This window comes from Myotis lucifugus, unplaced genomic scaffold, assembly GCF_000147115.1.
Source record: "Myotis lucifugus unplaced genomic scaffold, Myoluc2.0 scaffold_65, whole genome shotgun sequence".
In the NCBI taxonomy this organism is placed as follows: Eukaryota; Metazoa; Chordata; class Mammalia; order Chiroptera; family Vespertilionidae; genus Myotis; species Myotis lucifugus.
In genome coordinates, this window is record NW_005871113.1 from 5,943,475 (window position 1) to 5,956,238 (window position 12,764).

The window sequence follows — 12,764 nt, forward strand, 5'->3', positions numbered from 1 at the left end:
GTGTGTGTGAGTCTCTGTGCCTGCAGGTGTTTGTGTATGTATTTCTGTGTATCAGGGAACTGCCATTAAATCTAAATCGTCCCCCTTCCCCAGTGAGAAGCGAAGTTGGGGGCTGGGGGGAGACAAAGATGGAAGAGGGGTTGTGTGTAAAAGTTAGCCTGCAGGTCTGGAATGTTAGCATTTCGTGCTGTCCTCAAAGTTATTTGCCACTTCCCTGGATCTGGGGGCGCAACTACCGTGCCAGCTCAGCTCACCATAGTTTAGGGGAGAAGAGTGAGAGTAGAGTTTGGTAAGAAGGTCAAGAATGGAGAGTACTCTTGGAAGTGTGAGGATGGTTGGACTGATTGTGACTAGGATTAAACATCATCCTGTGTGTATGTGTGTGTGTGTGTGGGGGGGATGGAGGGGTGAGGGAGTAGGGGTACGTAGGGGGGTTCTGATTTAGCTTTGTTCTCCATATGCCAGAGTCAGCAAGTGAGGAAAAGGAGAAACTGGTAGGCCAAAGGGCTTTAAACTAGGAAAGGGAGAGGGCAGGGGGAGGAAGGGGGAAATTGGAGTGGCCAGAAAATTGCAAAGGTCAGTGATGCAATCTTGCAACAGCCTGTCACAATCATTCAAGCTAAGCCCCACAGGGAGGGATAGGAGGAAGAGCTGTTTCTGGGATCAAAAATTTGAGTCTCTGAAAAATTTAACAGTAATCTTTCTTGGGGGAGGGGATAAGGCAGTTTCCCCAGACAATTTAGTTAAAAATAACTACTTTTTGCCTGGGCTATTCATAGTTCAGGAGATATATTGGTTTGTGCAGATTGGTCAAGGTTACCTAAATAGCTAATTTAACATTATACCTTTTTGTCTGTACACAGTGGTCAAGATGACAATGGTCCTAATTGGGATTATTTCTGGGAAGATTGTATCCCCTGCTTATTATCCTTTTAACCTTGTCAGGCAGGAAAATTCTAGAACAAGGAGAGATTGATATCATTCTTGGCATTTTCTTTGAATCTCTAATAACTGGCAGAAATGATCTGTAGGCTTTCCCAAGATCTGTGAGTGTCACAAACATGGTGGCTTTTGGGAGAACATGTTACGTGCATCTTAATATCAGGGCCTTTACCTGGTTTCTGCTCTGAAGGTGAGTCAGCCCAGCGATGAACCCAAAACTCCGAAATTAACGTGTCAGTATTTCCGGTGTTTCTGTAACTCGAAGGACGCAAACCACATGTCCTTCAAGGTCAGCAGACTGTAATTTATCTGGGGTTCCCCTTTCTTGTGATTTCTGGTGGCAAGGCACATCGGCACCTCACATGAGTTCTTTTCCTCTTTGATAATCTGACTTCAACCCCCAGACCTCACCAGCTTGCTGGCCAGGGCTGGGCAGAGAGGCATGCTTTGGGGTTGCCTGTGGAGTTGGTGTTCTGGTTTAGGTGTTAGCTGGGGCTGAGAGAGAGAGATGAAGGGAATAGAAGGCCGAGGAATCCACGATCACCCCCTAGCTAGGAATTGCTGACACAGCTCCTCTGTCTGGGTGGGGAAAGAGAACCCAGCTTCTAGGGTGGGGGATTAGATAGGGCTTAGGAAACTAAACCCATGCGTTAAAGCACTGATGTCACTTTAGAGGTGGAAAGTCTTGTGTTGCAACACGCAGGTCAGTCACAGGTTATTGCTGTGAAGGTCTGAGCAGCCTTGGTGACCAACTGTCCCTCTCTGCTCAGGACTGAGGGGTTTCCCCAAGATGCATGACGTACAGTGCTGAAACTGGGGCTGTTCCGGGCTGTCAGGAACAGCTGGTCACCCTACCCTTGAGTCTACCCCAATATTTAATTCTTGACATTTCTAGGAAGACAAAGAAGGCTAGTTTAAACTTTATTTTGCTTTCCAAATCCCTTTCTTCCAAACATTAAGGTACCCAGAGCCACCTGCAGAGAAATCAATAAAAAGGGGTGACGTGTAGTCCAAGGGGGAAGTAGGGAAGAGAGAGCTGTCCCTACAACTGTGCCTTGGAGACTGAAGGAGCAGGGGACAGAGGTCTTTTGGGTGGTTGGTTACGTATGGACCTCAATCATTAGTAGCATTATTTTGTTATCCCATCATCCCATCACCCAATGCCCTGCTTTATTCTTCTCAGTAGCCCTTAGTACTGACTTTATATAGATATGATTATTGATTTGCTTTTTGTATTGTCTTCCATATCCTTTGGAAAATGAGCTTCATAAGGACCAGGACTTTATTTATTTCTTCCCTGGGTCTCCAGGGCCCAGTATATTTCTTGGTACAAAGTAGATGCTTAATAGGTAACTATGGGATTAATGAATGTCATTCCCACTGGACTGTGAAGCCTGGTGTGTGGGGAACCATGTTTTCTAAGTTTGCATGCAGTAAGGTTTTTAGCGGACGTTCAAAGAAGCATTCAGCCTTTTTTTTGGGGGGGGGGGTTTGCTGTTAGTCCTCTTCTCTCAAATCCATCTCAAATACGACCACTGAATAAATCTTCCTAAATTACATTTTATTCTTCATTGCCTGTGTAAAGCCTGGGGTGATTTCTCACCCACATGATGAATTTCTGGATTCTGCATGTTGAATTTCTTGGAATCCAGGACTTCTATGATCTGATCTTCTCTACTCATCTAACTTTCTCCCCTGCTCATCTCCAACAAGAACCCTTAGCTCCACAGGTGGGTTTGTCACAGCCAAAGAAGTAACTCGTTTGCATTGTTGCTGCCTCACCTTGGCTTATACTCTTCTTCCTCCCTGGAATGCTGTTCCCTTTCTATTCTGTCTTCCTTCCTTCAATTCATGTGCTCCAAGAAGCCACCACCGCCTGTGCCAGCACACCCTGACCACTCCTTTCTGTGAACTGCAGCTGCCTTTGTGTCTTGTATTGCACAGGTTGGCACTCCGTTGTGGTCTGTGCCATGCACTTCTCCATTGTTTTCTGTGGGCTTGCCCTGGATCTGTGCAAGAACAGGTCTTTGTACCCTTCATGGTGCTAACATATAATAGAGGCCCAATCAATGCTAGTTTCCCAGACCTGGAAGTCAGTACTGGGATAGAGACTGCAAAATGATCAGTGAAGACTCTCTTGGGAAGTTATTTTGGGCACATTGGCTTGTCCTTAGGGTTATAATTACCCAAGCCCTGGCAACTTGGCTTAGTTCCCTCCACTCTGGGTTCCTCACCTTTCACTTGCACTCCCAGCTTAGTGTCTGACGTGGCAGCGATTGGCTCACTCTTGGGCACCCCTCCAACCTGCTCCTAGGACACGAGGGCCTCGTTAAATCAACTCTGAGGAACAGACCCTTCATAGACATTTTGCTTTTGTCCCTCATGACTTCTGGTCACGCAGAGCCACCAGCTGCCAGTGCATGCAGATGTGCTGGGAGCCGTGGGTAGCCATGGGCACCCTGCTGCCCACATACCACATCTGAATTGCAGCGCTATACTTTACAGATTGCAACCAGCACAAGGGACTTCCCCCAAGCTCCAATATTAGCTGGACTTGAGAGTACAGGGATCTGGAGCCAAACAGACTTGGTTTCGTTTAAGTCTTGGCTCCTCTTCCCAGGGTCTGACCTTGGAAAAGTGACTTCACTTCTCTAGCCTCCATTTTCCTATCTGTAAAGTGAGAGTGATGGTAGCCCCTATAAGATGGGGTGTGGTGAGGCTTGAGTGAGCTAGACCACTGTAAAGGGCTTAGTGGTCTGGCACCAATGAAGCAATCAATACGTTATTGATTCAGTTATTATTCTTTTATTATTTGGTTGTCTTTACCTCCTGCTTCATGTCAGCAGTTCCCATGGTCCTTTAAGGTCCAGAAACCTTTGTTGAAGCTAGCTATGTATTCAATACTGTGTTAAGTATAGTTATAAAAGCAGAATACAAAATTGTCCTTGCCCCAAAGTAGCTCATATTCCAGTTGAGGACACAGACATTAGATAAGTTGTTACATTATATCAGGATAAGCACAATAATGGAAATATATACCAGGTACACAAAGAATAGAGTGAGAAATACATTGATTCAATTCAGGAAGGAGGTAATCAAAGAAGACCCAAGAGTGGATGATGACTGAGCAGCTAAGGTATTAAAGGATGGATAGTGTTCACCAGGGAACTCTAGGGTAGAGTGGGGGCCAGGGTTGGGAGGTTGGAATGAGAAAGGACTGCATATGAAAATGGGAGGATGCATGAGAAAGCATTGCATGGTCCAGGAGAAGTGAGGCAAGATTGGTGTTAGAGCATAAAGGATGGGCTTCGAGAAATGGGGGAAATGAAGCAGTGGTAGGCAGGAGCCAAATATTGAACAATTACATGAATGATCAACTGCCTATGCCATACCTAGCAACTGCTGACCACTCCCTTTGCCTAGGAACACCTTCTCCTTGGCTTCCAGGATATCATAGTCTCCTAGTTTCCCTCCTGCCCTATTCTGGACACTCAGTTCTTTTTCTCACTTTTGCTTTTTATACAACTTATAAATGTCAGCATTTCTCAGGACTCAGTGTTGGGGCCTCTTTTCTTACTCTACATGCTCCTTTAGGCGATTTAGTTTTCTCCAAGGCTCCCATTACTGCCTCAATGCAGATGACATACTACAAACCTGAGCTCTAGCCCTGTGTCCCCTGTCTGTGCTGCATCTCCACTTGGATATCTTGCAGGTATCAAGCTTACCTTGTCTAAAGCCAAATTCAACATTTCTACCCCTTAAACGTGCACCGCCATCTTTTTTATTTTAGGCTTCATTGTCTGGCTAGTAGCTCAGGCCCTAAGCCTGGGAGTCATCCTTTATTCTTCTCCCTCTCTGTCACCTCTCACGTAAACAATCACCAAGACTTGTCATTCTGCCTCTTAAGTATCTCTCGATTTTATTTCCTTTCTACGCCAGTAAGGAAGTGAATTATTCTGCAACGACATCAGCTTGAAGGAAGACCCCAAGATCCAGATGAGGATGCAACTCACCGGACAACTTGATTTATTAGCTTCATGAGACCCCGAGGCGCTGTGCCAGACGTCTGACTACAGAAGTGTGAGTTAATGAGTGCATTTTGTTCTATTGTTTGTAGTAATTTGCTATGTAGTGATTGAGAACTAATATAAGCTAGGAGCTCCTGCTGGGTTGACAGGAAAAAACCCATTTGAACTTGACAAAGCCCTTGCCGGTTTGGCTCAGTAGATAGAGCGTCAGCCTGTGGACCAAAGGGTCCCGGGTTCGATTCCAGTCAAGGGCATGTACCTTGGTTGCAGGCTCCTTCCTGGCCCAGGCCCTGGTTAGGGCTTGTGCAGGAGGCAATCAATCAGTATATTTCTCTCACATCGACGTTTCTCTCTGACTTTCCCTCTCTCTTCCACTCTCGCTACAAATCAATGGGAAAATATCCTTGGATGAGGATTAACAAAACAACAACAACAACAACAACAAAAACTTGACAAAGACTAGGAAGACTAACCAGGATAGGAAGAACCTGGCTTAGATTCTGTGGTCCATCGTCACCTTGAACTCTCTTGACTTTCTCTGTTTCTTTTGTTTTTACCCAGAAAGACTTAACCATGGTTGGAGTTAGTCAGCTATCTGTTCTATATCAATGTATACCCAAGTAGTTTATTATTGCTGGAGTAAATTACCCATTCAGGCTGACTGTATTTTCTGTGAATTTAAGACCACAAATCTCAAATGGGCAATCTGCTATAATTTATTATGTTACCCAAGTCACTTATCTTTATTCCTCTCTGAAAAGACAGCTCATGACCTGGTGAAATAGAAAGAATCAGACAGGAGCTACTTAATTTTCCAACCACCAAATCTATCTGCTCTCCTTTCTGTCACATTACCAGGGAGGAAGCATTCCTGATTATTTCTATAAAGAACTGCCCCTCCATCTAATCCAGGCTCATCTAATTAAGGTTTTGGGAGTCCATGAATAACTCAGGTTGCTTTAGGCTACAAGTAAGAAAATCTAATTCAAAATGATTAAATAATAAGAAAAATATATGATTTCACTTAAGCAGGGATTTCAGGATCAATTAATTCAGTAGTGTAACTTTATCAAGAACCCGGGTTCTTTCCATCTTTGTAATCTTATATCTCCAGCATGGAGACTTATTATAGTCTTCACATTCTGATTCCAAGATAGTTGCCACAGTGCCAGGCATTTCATTCAATATGACAACATCCAGTGAAAGGAGGGAGGATGTTCTTTCTCTTTTATTGCCAAAGAAAGCTTGCCTAGAATCCTTCCAGAGACTTCCTTTCATGGCCAGAACTGGGATGAATGCCCATCCCTAAGACTACTTGAAGGAAAGGATTACCATCTTGAGCTTAGACCAGTAGTCTCAAAGATTGTCCTTGGGAACAGAGGCAGCAACATCATCTGAGAACTTGGGAGAAATGCAGATTTTGGGTATGGATTTTGGGTAGGGAGTGAACGTCCTGCCATATCTCTCCCTTTTCCTAAATAATTATTTTCTCCTTTCACTATAGTATTCTGTTAGCATACAAACATACCCTAATATATATTTTTTAAAAATATTTTTTTACTGATTTCAGAAAGGGGAGAGGGAGAGAGAGAGAGAAACATCAATGATGAGAGAGAATCATTGATCGGCTGACTCCTGCACACCCCCTACTGGGGATTGAGCCTGCAACTTGGGCATGTGTCCTTGACCGGAATTGAATCCAGGACCCTTCAGTCCGCAGGCTGACACTCTATCCACTGAGCCAAAACAGGGAGGGTATACTCTAATATCTTAAAAAGTCTAGGCCACGAAGAAAAAAAAAAAGTCTAGTCCACGACCCCAAATCACTGTCCAGCTGTTGCATGGTTTTTTGCTCCTCTTCATAACTAAAACTATTTATTATCAGTTGTCTACAATCACTGTAACAGTTTCTTCATCAACCATTCACTCTTTTACCCATTGCCATATGGTTTCCATTCCCACCACCCCACCAAAATCTAATAGGCTGCAGGCTGTTTATTGATTGAAGTGATTTTTCGCATCCAACAGTTATAACCATTTCTTCCTTTTTATTTTTGCTTATTGCTTTAGGGAACTGCACTCTACTATTTTTCATCCTACTATATTAGTTTCTTCTCTCTAGGTCTCCTTTGTTACATCTCACCCTCTTTCAGTCAGTGGTTCTCAGCCTTGAATGCACATTAGAATCATTGGGGAGCTTTTTAAATTTCTGAAAACCAGGTAATACTAAGAGCAGTGAAATCAGAAATCCCTCTAAGCAAGATGCAGACATCAATAATATTTATTTTATTTTTATTATTATTTTTTAAAATAATGTTTCCATTGATTTTTAGAGAGAGTAGCAGAGAGAGGGAAAGACAGAGAGAAATAACAATGTGAGAGAAACACATCGATTGATTGCCTCCTGCATGAACCCTGACCAGGGTCAGGGCCGGGGAGGGACCTGCAACTGAGGCATGTGCCCTTGACCAGAATCAAACGTGGAACCCTTCGATCTGCAGGCTGACGCTCTATACACGGAGCCAAATTGGCTAGGGCAATATTTAAAAGTCTAAAGGTGATTCCAATGTGTAGCCAAGTTTGAGAATCACTGCTCTTAATGTTGGGGCACCCTGGGTCTACCATGATCCCTCCCCTCTGACTACATTATTTCCCTAGGTCAGTGGTTCTCAGCCCTGCTCCACTTCAGTCATCCGGGGAGCTTTTATAAAAGACTGTTTTATAAATTCATCTTGGGAGTTCCCCAAGATGAACTGACTCTGAATCCTTGGGGTGATTCTAATGTGTAGCCAGAATGGTGAACCACTTCCTAGATGATTTCCTGCAGTCCCATGGTGTGAGGCCCAGTGCTGTCCTATAGAAATCTCAGCAATGCCGAAACCAGTTTGGCTCAGTGGATAGAGCGTCGGCCTGTGGACTGAAAGGTCCCAGGTTCGATTCCGGTCAAGGGCATGTACCTGGGTTGCGGACACATCCCCAGTGGGAGATGTGCAGGAGGCAGTTGATCGATGTTTCTCTCTCATCGATGTTTCTAACTCTCTATCTCTCTCCCTTCCTCTCTGTAAGAAATCAATAAAATATATTTTAAAAAAAAGAAATCTCAGCAATGATGAAAACATTATATATCTGCATTGTCCAATATGGGAGCCACTAGCTACCTGTGGCTATTGAACATTTGAAATGTAGCTTACGTGACTGATAAACTGAATTGATAATTTAATTAATTTTAATAAATCTAAATTTAAATTAAATCACCCTATAATTGTGGCTAGTGGCTACTGTATTAGACAGCACAGCTCTATACAATAATGACTCTGAAGTTTGTTTCTTTCTCATGAGCTTCAGGCTTCCATATTAAGCTGTCTAATAGGTAGCTCTTCTTAGATAGCTAATGGCTGTCTTTAACTTAATACATACAAAAAAATTCTTTAATTTTTTTCCTTTACAAAAATTCTTATTCCTTTCTTAGTCTTATCCCTCTTGGTAAATGGCATCACTTCCCATCCAATTCCGAAAGTCCCAAACATGGAAACCATCTTTTATTCCATTAAAAAATAATTCTCACCCGAGGACATGCTTAGAGAGAGGAAGGGAGAGAAAGAGAAACATTGATCGGTTGCTTTCTATACATTCCCCAACTGGTATTTGCCCTGATTGGGAATCTAACCAGCAACCTTGTGGTGCCAGGACAATGCTCAACCAACTGAGCTACTCCGGCCGGGTTTATTCCCTTCTTTTCTTCACCTTTCTCAGCCAATTTTTCAGAAAGTCCTGTTTGTTCTACTTCCAAATATATAATTTGACTTTATCCACTTCTCTCCATTTTCACTGCATCCAACCTGGGCCAAGCTGCCATCATTGCTCACATAGAATGGTCAAAGCTAAAGCCATTGCATCCCTAATGCTTTCTAATGTTTGTATTAATTTCTTAATCTTATGAACAACTCTACCCAGTGGGTAAATTATTATTCTTGGTTTTTAGATGGGAAAACTGAGGAATGGAAAGCTTAAGTAATGTGTCTCAGATCACACCACTTAGTCAGTGTTTGTGTGATCTGTTAGTTTTCCCTTGCCCCAAGGATCCATACTAATAAATCAATATCTATTTATTGAGCACTTACTACGTGCAAACACTGGGTTATGCACTTCATTAGGGGATAAAAAGAGTGAGCAAGAGTTGTCAAAGAGTTTGCAATCCAGGTTTGGGGACAAATCACAAATTAACTAAAAGTTGCAAAACTTTTTTGTCAAGTTGAGACAGAAGGGATTCACACAGCAAAACTGAACTGATTGCTAATTGAATGGTATAGGTAAGTTCTGCTGCTGGTGTTTGGGAAGAATTGACAGAGAACAGCAGAGTAGCAGCACTGGCCCAGGAACCTGAAGCAAGTCTTGGATTTAGGACTTAGCCAAGGACACCGAGGTGGAGAGGGCAGCGCAGACAGAGCCAGATGACTCAAGCCCAAGTGTGGTCAAGGGGACGGCATAGCTGGATCAGAGCACTTGAGTGAAGGAGGCTGTGTGTTAGGGCCAGAAACACAGCTTTCCTCAGCAGGATTATGGGTGCCCGGCTGTGGACTCTGGACTTTAATCATCTGGAGATAATGGCGTGTGTACAGGTCAAAGTGCATTCTTTTTTTAAAATATATATTTTATTGATTTTTTACAGAGAGGAAGGGAGAGGGATAGAGAGTTAGAAACATTGATGAGAGAGAAACAGCGATCAGCTGCCTCCTGCACACCCCCTACTGGGGATGTGCCCGCAACCAAGGTACATGCCCTTGACCAGAATCGAATCTGGGACTTTTCAGTCCGCAGGCCGACGCTCTATCCAGTGAGCCAAACCGGTTAGGGCGCAAAGTGCATTTTGAATGCAACTTAGCTAATGGAGCAGCAGGCCAAAGCTAACAAGACAATACGTCATACGTAAAAGTGCAAGGGATTTGAGTGTTTCTACATGTGTGCCTGTGTGTAAGGGTGCATGTGCATGTCCGCCTTAAGAATAGCTCCAAGTTAAGAAGGGGCAACCTGTTTTAGCAGTATTTGACTCGGAAAAGACAGAGGTGTTAATGCATCTGTAAGCTCAGGATGGGTCTGTGGTATGCTCTGGCTGGGAAAAGCCTCCTGTCATCAGTCCACAGCAGCAGGAATAAGTCTCCAGAACAAAAGTCCTTTTGGCTACTATTTTCTTCCCTCAAGTCCACAAAAAGGACTGCTTTAGCCCGGCTGGTGTGGCTCAGTGGTTGAGCTTAGTCCTATGAACTAGGAGGTTAAGGTTTGATTCCCAGCCAGGGCATATACCAGGGTTGTCGGCTCAATCCCCAGTAGGGGGTGTGCAGGAGGCAGCCGATCAATGATTCCCTCTAATCATTGATGTTTCTATCTCTCTCTCCTTTCCTCTCTGAAATCAATAACAACATATTAATAATAATAAAAAAGAGGACTGCTTTACTAAGATGGCTAACATTCATACAGGAGCTTCCCGAGTTCCTGCCTATGGGAGAGTTCTATTCTCATGTGCTGTTTCCACCCAGGTTTTTCTTGGACTCGGAGCCAGCTTCACTTTCTCAGATCATTATGCATCTTCACGCAGAGCTTGCTGAGCCGTTTGGGGGTGACACTTTTAAAACTCGTCTGGGAGAAAAAAGTATCGGTGATCAACCAAGTGACCGAACATTCGTCTGGGGACTGAAGGGTGTCCTGGGACATGGAACTTTCAGAGCTTAAACGAGAGAGTCCTGGCAAACTAGAATGGTTGCTCACCCCTGCACGAAACTGGAATTGTCTCCTTGAAGATTTGCCCTGACCCTGCAGTGGTTTTTCCCTTAGAAACTGGAGTGGCATGTATGTCTCATAGATATTTTCCTCCGGGTGCAACTTGCAGAGATCTCATTGTCTCTGTTTCCAAAGTTTTCCAGAAGGGCAAACTTGTGATGTTTCAGGTTTTGCAAACTAAACCCTTCACCGTGGCCCCAGGAAAAGAAAGCGCCTTCTCTCTGTTGCCCTCACATTTGCTGGACAACGGCCCCAAGTTAAGTAACAAATCTGCAGTCAAAGAAGAGCTTTGACTCTTTTTTTTAAAAAATATATTTTATTGAATTTTTACAGAGAAGAAGGGAGAGGGATAGAGAGTTAGAAACATCGATGAGAGAGATTGATCAGCTGCCTCCTGCACAGCCCCCAGTAGGGATGTGCCTGCAACCAAGGTACATGCCCTTGACCAGAATCGAACCTGGGACCCTTGAGTCTGAAGGCCCACACTCTATCCACTGAGCCAAACCGGTTTGGCAAGCTTTGACTCTTATCTTAAGCAGGTGTGGACTCCCGAAGCCATACAACTGTTAACGTAAAAAAAACCATTGAAACCTGTAAAGAATTTTTGTGAGTTTATTTGAGCCAAACTGTCGACATATGCCGGGAAGCAGAACCTCAACGAATTGAGATAGTGCTCCGGAGAATGGCAGGGTTACATCCGTATTTATACATGAAATTCATTGGTGACAGATTTAAGGAGGTGGGATTAAGTGAAGCAGGGGGAAACCTCTGTGATAGGATAGTAGGATCAATTAACATGATAATGAAGGAATTTATAGTATCTGCCCAGAACATTTGGTTGTGCCCCAGGGGCTCCAGAAAAAAGGGAAGTTACAAGTTACCCAGACATTTCAAGGGTATGTTATCTTAGAGGCAAAAAGGCAAATGGGCTCAGTAAGGATCAAAGTTGATCTTGTCAGTGAAGATACTGGCCTAGGACATAACTGCCCACCATAACTGCTTTTAGTTAAAGTTTAATTTCAGACCATCCTTTGTGGTTACTTTAGGTCTCCGAGTCTGCAGAACTGCCATGCAGGCCTCTCCTGAGCTTGTCAGGTCAGCATGTGGCCCCTTTCGTCCACACAACTATGTCCCTCTTATGCTTGAAGCCAGCTTGCTCCTCTGTCCTCTGTTTGTAAACAGCCTCTACCCCCACCTTCTGTCCTTCCCTGTTCCCTTTCTTTGGGAGCTCAGTCTTCCCCTCGAGTTCCCTGTTTTTCCTTCTGGTCCAGGTCATGGCTCCTGGGAGTCTGCAGTCCTTATGGGACAGAGGGGAATGCAGAAAGCACAGATTCTCAGGTTGGGACCTGGGGCCCCCTGAGGGGAGTTGGAGAGGAGCAGCCCAGCCACTCACTGCCCGGTGAGTGAGCTATGAAACATCTGTGATACTTGCTTTTTGTTAGAACAACTGTAAAGGCTGCTAATCATGGCCCCAAACACCTTTGTGTGGCACACACGTGGGGACAGGCGCCCATTATAGAGCAGCACCTGGCCAGGCATTTGCTGAGAGGTTTACACGCGTTGTTTCCTTTCATCTTTACAAGGACCCATGAGGTCGATGGTTAACTGTTCCCAGTAGAGGCAACTTGCTTTGCTCCTCCATGGTCAGACGGTCAGAGCTGGTGAGTGCAAAACCAGACTTGACGCTTCACCTCTCTCACGGTAAAGTCCAGGCTTTTAACTGCTGTCCTAAACCCCTAGTCCCTGAGAACAGCATCCTAGAGCTGGAGGGGGCCTTAGGGCAGCTTGGCAAACATTGAATGTCCTGCCCCTCTGCAGGCCAATTCAATCCCTGGGTGGGGCCTGGCCTGCAGATATGATCTTACAGGTTCTGTAAGTAATTCTAAGGGGTGGCCTGGTTAAGAACCAGGAAAATCCACACACCTTTATTTATGAATCATGAGACTGAGGCCTGGAGAGGGACTTGCCTAAGTTCATGCTTCTATGGAGCAGCAGAGTTGAAGCTAGGTCTCGGATTTT

General features: G+C 44.3%; 1 long non-coding RNA gene across 1 annotated transcript; it reads left to right on the forward strand.

Annotated features, from left to right (window-relative positions):
* Positions 1 to 479: 479 nt before the first annotated feature.
* On the forward strand, positions 480 to 10,784 carry LOC111826271. Its single transcript, XR_002829558.1, has 3 exons — positions 480 to 2,672; positions 4,882 to 5,022; positions 10,505 to 10,784. It is a non-coding gene; the product is annotated as an uncharacterized LOC111826271 (long non-coding RNA).
* The last annotated feature ends 1,980 nt before the right edge of the window (positions 10,785 to 12,764 follow it).